Consider the following 8,463-nt stretch of genomic DNA (forward strand, 5'->3'; position numbering starts at 1 on the left):
CAAGACATAGCACCACCCCCGATTTCAAGTTGTTACTACAGAGCTAATAGAACACTGTGACATTGGCAGATACTGTAGATCAATGGAATCAATGGAATCAAACTGAAGGCCCAGACTTAAATCCACAGACCCATGGGCACCTGACTTTTTATAAAGAAGCCAGAAATGCACACTGGAAAGAAAGACAGCATCTTTAACAATTTGTGCTGGTCAAACTTGAGAGTTGCATGGAGAATAATCCAGATAGATCTATATTTATCACCCTGCACAAAACTGAATTCCAAATAGATCAAAGACCTCAAGATAAAACCATATACACTGAATCCTATAAAAGAAAAAGTTGATAATAGTCTTGTAATCATTGGCACAGGAAAAGGCTTTCTGAACAGAACCACTGTATTACTCTAGGTACTAAGATCAATAATTAATAAATGAGACCTCATGAAACTGAAAAGCTTCTATGTGGCAAAGGATACTGCCTTTCATACAAAGTAGCAGCCTACAGACTGGGAAAAGATTTTTACCAAGTATACATCTGACAGAGAGCAAATATCCAAAAAATATGAAAAATTAAAAAAGAAATCTAGGTATCAAGAAAACAAATGACCCAATTTAAAAATGAAGTAAAATAGCCAGGCTGTGTTGGTACACACCTTTAATCCCAGCATTCAGAAACAGGCAGGCAAGGCCAGCCTGGTCTACAAAGTGAGGTGGCTGTTACACACACACACACACACACACACACACACACACACACACACACAAAGAGGTACAGATCTAAACAGAGAATTCTCCAAAAAGGAACCTCAAATGACTGAGAAACACTTAAAATGTTCAGTATCTTTAGCCATCAGGGAAATACAAGTTAAAACTACTTGGAGATCTCATCTTACTCCCATCAGAATGGCCAAGATCAATAAAAAAAAGTGACAGCTCTTGCTGGCAAGGGTGTGCAGTAAGGGGAAACACTCATCCATTGCTGTTGGGAATGCAGACTTGTACAGCCACTATGGAAATCTGTATGGCAGTTTCTCAGGAAGATGGGAATTGATCTACCTCAAGATCCAGCTGTACCACTCTTGGGCATCTACCCAAAGGATGCTTCAATCTCCCACAGAGACATTTCCTCAACCATTTCATGCCACTCTATTCATAATAGCCAGAAACTGAAAATACACTGGATGTCCCTCAACAGAAGAATGGATATAGAAAATGTGGTATATTTACACAATGGGGTATGACACAGATGTTTAAAAAATGATATCATGGGCTGGAAAGATGGCTCAGTGGTTAAGAGCACTGACTACTCTTCCAGAGGTCCTGAGTTCAAATCGCAGCAACCACATGGTGGCTCACAACCATCTGTAACAGGATCCAATGCCTTCTTCTGGTTTTCCGAAGACAGCTACGGTGTAAATATATAATAAGTATATATAATAAATAAGGTAGTGACTCTGCTTCTAAGGACTGGAAGAAGCTTTTGTGTGCTCAAAAAAGGGACACTTCTTCAAGCTTCGGAGGTACCAACAATGGACACCCAGAAAGATGTTCAACCACCAAAACAGCGGCCAATGATACATACCTATGGAGAATGTCACATGGAAAATGAAATAAAATCCAAGATCCAATCAGATGCAGAGAATGTGGACACAGGATAATGTACAAGAAAGGGACTAAACGATCGGTGGTTTTTGATGCTCCATGAAATGGGGGAGCACATCCATACATTTGCCTCATGGATGTTTCTCCTTAATGTATAGCATTTAACTGAGTTAATGACTACAACGGTACACCTATGATTTCATTTTAGAAATGCAATTGTATTTTGATACTTTGTATAAAGGAGATTTTGGTTCAACTTATGACTTAATTTATTGTTCTTGTAATTCTTCCCATGGTGAAGATTAAAAATGCCCCACAAAATAAATCTTTTTTAAAAATGACATCATGAAATTCACATGAAATGTATGAAACTTGAAAAAAATCATCCTGAGAGAGGAAACTCAGACTCAGACAGGCAATATAGTATATACTCACTTATATATAAATTTTAGCTGTTACATCAATGACAACCAAGATACAATCCATAGAACCACAGAAGTTAAACACAGAGCAAGCGACTAGATGGGGAGCATTGAGGGTGGTAAATAGGTCTCCCTTAGAAAGGGGAATAGAGTGGTTAGTTACAGATTGATGAGAGAGAGCTGGACTGGAAGAACCAAGTGGGGAGGGGGAGGGAAGAGGGTGACAAGGGGAACAATGTGGGAAGAAACAGATAAATTAAGGGTTATTTAAGGGGTAACATGGAAACCTAATAGAAGATATATATAAATATATATATGTGTATGTGTATGGATGGATATAATACATATATGAAAGCAATCTAAATGAAGTTGTTAAATAATGAGGAGACAGAGCCCCAACTAGTCATTGCTTGTCACCATGTTCAGCACGGAGAATGGGTTACAGCTAATTGAGTTGTTGGCCAAAGGGGTCCCATGGGAACCCCCCAAAACTCTAAGCTGTTATTAAGACTATAGGTTATTAATAAATAACAAACTGATGGCAAGGCCCCATTGCTAAAGACAACATTTACACAACTCATAGGACATGAAGACGTTGAACTGGTATCTAGATAGAGCCTTCACCCCCGATGCTAGCATCTTTGATACAGGAAGGTTCTCTGCATGCTACCAAAGGAGAAGTGTAAGTACTAAGCCAGCCACAAACCCTTTGATCTACAGTGGTGTTCTGGCTGCAAGATATGCTAGTGTAATAGTGGTACAAAGCTTGAGAGAGCAACCAATCAACCAATATCTGGTTTGACTTACAGCCCACTCCTTGAGATGGAACCCATACCTGACAGTTTGAGTGACCAAGAACCTGAGAGTAGATAGCCCAGGGAACTAGGGTAAAAGCAAATACTACTGTTCTACAAAAAGAAGAAAAAATGATGCCTAATGACATTCTCCTACACTCATAGGTGAGTGCCCTGCTCAGTGGACATCAGAGAAGCTTCCTCCTGTAGCAGATGGGAACAAATGCAGAGACCCATAGCCAGACATTAGGCAGAGAATGAGAGACCTTGGAACACTCAGCTCTAAACTGATGTCTCACCTCAAGGCTCAGGGAACCCTTTAGAAGGAGGAGGAGGAGGAAGAGGAGGAGAAGGAGCAGAAGCAGAGGGAATGGAGCATGCCAAGTGAACAAAGCCCTCTGAGTCAATGTGATCATGTAGTTCACAATCCTTGTTTGGCTTCAGACCCAAGGACAAGGAACTGAGGTACATATTGTACACACCAAAGCAGACCTGGCAGGTTCTTCAGCGTCCTTCAGTCCCTGGGGTTGGGCTGCCCTTCCCCCAGAGGACTCTTCCCTATATAATCCAGACATTTTGTGCTCTCTCAATCTCTCTCTCTCTCTCTCTCTCTCTCTCTCTCTCTCTCTCTCTCTCTCTCCCTTCTCTCTCTTCATCCCTCCCTCTCTCTCTCCTCCTCCTCCTCCTTCCTCTTCCTTCCTCCTTCCTCCTCCTCTTCTCTCTGCCTCAGTCATTAGGGACACGGTGACCTCACCAGAGATCAGCTTCCCAATAAACCAGCATTTAGTATAATCTAATCTGGCTTGAACTAGCTCATTTCACGGACAGAGAAATGACTTATCACTCTTGAGTCCATACACAGATGAGCTCACAGAGACTGAGGCAGCAGGCACAGAGCCTACCCTGGGCTGTACCAGACGGAGTCCTGTAGCTGGAGGAGAAGTAGACACGTGCCCATCCTCAACTGAGAGGTCATCTCCAATTGATAACTACATGCAAGTGAAATCTTAGTTTTCTTCAAGGGCATCTCACTGGGAAAGCAAAGTACTCTTAAAGGTCAGCTGTGTGCCCAGCAGAAGACAGCAAAACAAACAAACAAACAACAACAACAAAAAACAAACTAAATGGCATCTTTGGAGGTTCCTTGTCAAATAGTGTCCTGTCAGGGCTTTTCTTTTTCTTTTTAAATTTTTCTTCTTATTATTTATTTTTACTTTATTTATAGCTTCCAGATTAGTATTTTATGGGCTTCCTGAGTGTGCGAACCAGTAAGGCTCTGTCTTTTTTGGCTCTCTCTTGTGCAATTTTCTGGTTATTTTGTCCAAGTCTTATGTATTAGGGTTTTTTGGTTTTTGTTTTTGTTTTTTTACCGTATTATATTATTATTCCTTGGAAGCCTGTTTGTTTTCCAGTGAGAGACAGAAAGGGGTAGGATCCAGATGCAAGGAGAGAAGGAGAGGTTGGGGTAAATAGAGGGGAGGGAAACTATAATACATACATACATACACACACACACACACACACACACATACATACATACATATACATAATTTTTCAAGATTTATTTAGTTATGTATTTGGTTGTTTTGTCTTTATGTATACCTGTATACTGGAAGAGGGCATTGGATCTCACAGGACCTTGGTTATAGACGGTCGTGACCTGCCATATGGGTGTTTGGAATTGAACTCAGGACCTTTGGGACAGCCAGCAAGCTTTACTGCTGAGCCATCTCTCCAGCCTTCAGTAATTAGGATATATTATGTAAGGAAAACAAAATCTATTTCAGCAAAAGAAAAATAAATAAATAAAAATAAACCCTTTCTTTTGTAAGTAGCCTTGTCTGTGGTGTTTTATAGCAACAACTAAATAATCACTAATGCAGAAGTCTTAATGGATTTTGTGGTTATAGAAGGCTTGACATTAAAGTGGCCTGAAGAGGGGATTTGTCTGCAGAGAAGACTCAGTCATCCTTGAGGGTTTTCCTTGGACTTTTGGGGTGTCTTTGCCCCAACAGCTTAAACCCAAAAAGTTCTCAAAAAAAAAAAAAAAAAAAAACCTAGCCAAGGCAACTTACAAAATAAAGGGTTTACTTATTTGTTATTTTTCCTTGTACTGAAGTAGATTTTTTTCTCACATAATATATCCTGATTACAGTTTCCCCTCCCTCTACTCCTTCCAACTCCTTTCCATGACTTTCAGGGTTCAGACTACAAAATGCTTCTGTGTGACTAAGAGAAGGAGAAGAGTCAGAATAAAGGGAAACATACTCTCTTCCAAAGATGAACAGCAGGAGGAGCTTTAGAATTTCACAAAGGTGCTTTCAGGACACCTGAATACCTGGAGAAAAACACTGGCTTGAAGAGACCAAAAAGAAGTGAGCCTGCCAATCACATCTCCAGAGACTCTGAGACACACACTCACACAACCCTGGTGTAGGGGGAACATCATCTGGTGGAAAGATGGGTAGGTATTTCCTACAGGACATCACACACTCACTCACACCACTCACACCACACACACACACACACACACTCACACACACCCCTAGTATAGGGAGAACATCATCTGAAAGGTAAGCCAGCCTTGGTGGAAAGGTGGGTAGGTCTCCCTACAGGACAAGCCCACAGCCCTCACAAGCCTCCAGTCCAGGTGTGGGTTTGTTTTGTTTGTTTGTTTTTCCAGCAGATAAATCAGCATAGGAGAGGAATCCGGTTTTGTTGTTAGTTTATATGACTTGGAGAGCAATGGTTATATGCCCTCCTGAGACAAAAATTATTGTGTAAAATTGAGATGGCATGGGGGCTTCAGGCAGGGAATAACCACAAACCAGTAACCTGATTCAATCTGTTCCACAGAGATAACCCTGGAAGGCAGCTGTGGAGAGCAAGGGGGCCAGGTGTTGACTAGCCAAAAAGCCTAGGTGGTGGGATGCTAGGCTCAGTGAATTTGCACAGAGAAAGAAAGCTGGGTCCTGCATGACCAGGAACATACTGAATCCACCAACTGCGAACGGTAGGCCTTCAGTTTGATAGTCTGAATCTGAGCTCAGCAGGTAGATCACCTCCAGCACCATCTGTCTGCTATTCAGAACAGAATCAACAAATCCACATCTGCATCAACTGATACTTAAGAGGCTGTGAAAACAGGGTCTCTGCCTGTACAACACCCCTCAGCTGTACTAACAGCAAAGGAACACATATACACAATGGAATTGTTTTCAGTCCTATTGATGATCTTTTGTCATCGTATGGAAATTAACTAAACCAGTCTCAGAAAGACAAATATCAGGCTTTATTTTTAAAACGTGTGTGTGTGTGTGTGTGTGTGAATGTGCCTACCATGGCTCAGGTACCAAAGTGTACTGGCTAATTTAGTGTCAACTTGACACAAGCTGGAGTTATCACAGAGAAAGGAGCCTCAGTTGAGGAAATGCCTCCATGAGATTCAGCTGTAAGGCATTTTCTCAACTAGTGATCAAAGGGGGAGGGCCCAGCCCATTGTAGGTGGTGCCATCCCTGGGCTGGTAGACCTGGGGTCTATAAGAAAGCAGGCTGAGCAAGCCAGGGGAAGCAAGCCAATAAGTGACATCTCTCCATGGCCTCTGCATCAGGTCCTGCTTCCTGACCTGCTTGAGTTCCAGTCCTGACTTCCTTCAGTGATAAGCAACAATGTGGAAGTGTAAGCTGAATAAACCCTTTCCTCCCCAACTTGCTTCTTGGTCACAATGTTTGTGCAGGAATAGAACCCTGACTAGGACACACAGTAAGCACGTGAAGGTCAGAGGACAACCAGCAAGAAAGCAAGAGTCAGTTCTTTCTACCATATGGTCCCGATGACTGGACTCATGTCATTAGGCTTGGAGCAAGTATCTTTATCATTAAGCCGTTTAGATGGTCTGGTTTTTAGATTTTATGTGGATTCCTAAAATAATGCATGTATATATGATATCAAAATAGACATAAAACTGTCCCAGGCGACAAAGAAGAGGAAGGAGGAGAAGCAGGGAGAAATGTGGAGAAATGCTCCAGTACACACACATACTTACCGTGTCCATGACAACGTTTCCAAAGTGACTTAACCAAGGATGGAAGAAACATCCTGAACACAGGCAGCACCGTCCAATAGGCTGAATCGGTAGCGGAAAGTATCAGCTCATCTCTGTGGCCTGACTGCAGATGCAGACTGGTTACATCAGGCGCCTGCTGCCTTCCCTTCCCAGGGCGATGAACTCTATCTATCCCCAGGGCTGTGAGCCAAAGCAAACCATTCCCCTCTTAGGATGCTTCTTGGCAGGTGTTTGGTCACAGTAAGAAGAGTAACTAATTCACCACAGGACACATGATGAAGGCTAGGAATATGAGTAGCCCGCTGGGGAGAAGCCCATCAGCTATAGCACCTGGAAGCTCCTAGTTGGGACATCTCTGAGAAGTCATAGGAGGAGGAGGAGGTCCTGGAGAGATGGCTTCATAGTTAAGAGCACTAGCTGTTTTTCCAGAGGATCCGAGTTTGGTTTTCAGCACACACATATTAACCGCAGCTCCAGGAGATGGAGCGCTGTCTTCCGGGTTCTGGGGTGCACAGTCACACACGCAGGCAAAAGATCTGTAAACATAAAAAAATTAAAAAAAAAAAAGGATAGAGAGTAAGAATCCGCAGCTCTTAGTACCTGCACCAGGGGCTGCCTGATTGTCAATCAAATAAGACCTTTTTCTTCTCTCTGCTTCTTCCAAAGAGCCAGAGTTGCTTGGGTATCAGGTAGTAGGCAGGATAAGAGAAAGGCCTGAGCTCTGATCATGGTGGAGGCAGAACTGAGCTAGAGACAAGTGCCAATTCATACGTTGGGTTTATTCGATGAACTGAACAATGGGACTACAGACACGAAACTATTATTGGAAACACGTGTTCTGGGGACTTTTTGCTACCCAAATGATGGCCAAAAAAGTTACAAGGCACCTACAGAAATTTTCCTCTGGGGCTTAATGAGTCACTGAGAGGAAAATACAGCTGCTTAGACTCTGTTTCTTTTTCTATATATATATACTGTAATTTTTCTTGCTGTTGCTTGTTTTAAGTCAGGGTATTATTGTATTGCCCAGAGCTCCAGGGATTTTCCTGTCTCAGCTCCCACTCCTGAATCAGCATTACTTGTACTATATTTTGAGTGTGACTCATTTAATAGAATTGTCTAAAAGGCACACACGCACACACACTCGCACACACACTACAGTTCTTTCACTATATGTGGCTATGGACGCTTAGCTCTTTACATATATATTTAGTATATCTATGGCAAAGTTTCCAAAGTGGTTTAACCAAGGGTGGAAGAAACATCCTGAACAGCACCATCCAATAGGCTGAATCAGTAGCAGAAAGTATATATATATATATATATATATATATATATATATATATATATATATATATATGTGTGTGTGTGTGTGTGTGTGTGTGTGTGTGTGTATGTATATGTGTGTGTGCATGTATATGTGTGTGTGTGTATATATATGTGTGTGTATGTATATGTGTGTATGTGTATATGTATATATGTGTGTGTGTATATATATGTATATGTGTGTATGTATGTGTATATATATGTATATATGTGTGTGTATGTGTGTATATATATATACACACAGGAAAGATG

General features: G+C 41.7%; 1 pseudogene across 1 annotated transcript; it reads left to right on the forward strand.

Moving 5' to 3' along the window:
* Positions 1 to 1,529: 1,529 nt before the first annotated feature.
* Positions 1,530 to 1,705, forward strand: LOC308431896 (DNA-directed RNA polymerases I, II, and III subunit RPABC4-like; annotated as a pseudogene). Its single transcript has one exon. The product of its transcript is annotated as a DNA-directed RNA polymerases I, II, and III subunit RPABC4-like (transcript).
* The last annotated feature ends 6,758 nt before the right edge of the window (positions 1,706 to 8,463 follow it).

The sequence above is a fragment of the Micromys minutus genome (genome assembly GCF_963924665.1).
Source record: "Micromys minutus genome assembly, chromosome: 17".
NCBI classification, from domain to species: domain Eukaryota; kingdom Metazoa; phylum Chordata; class Mammalia; order Rodentia; family Muridae; genus Micromys; species Micromys minutus.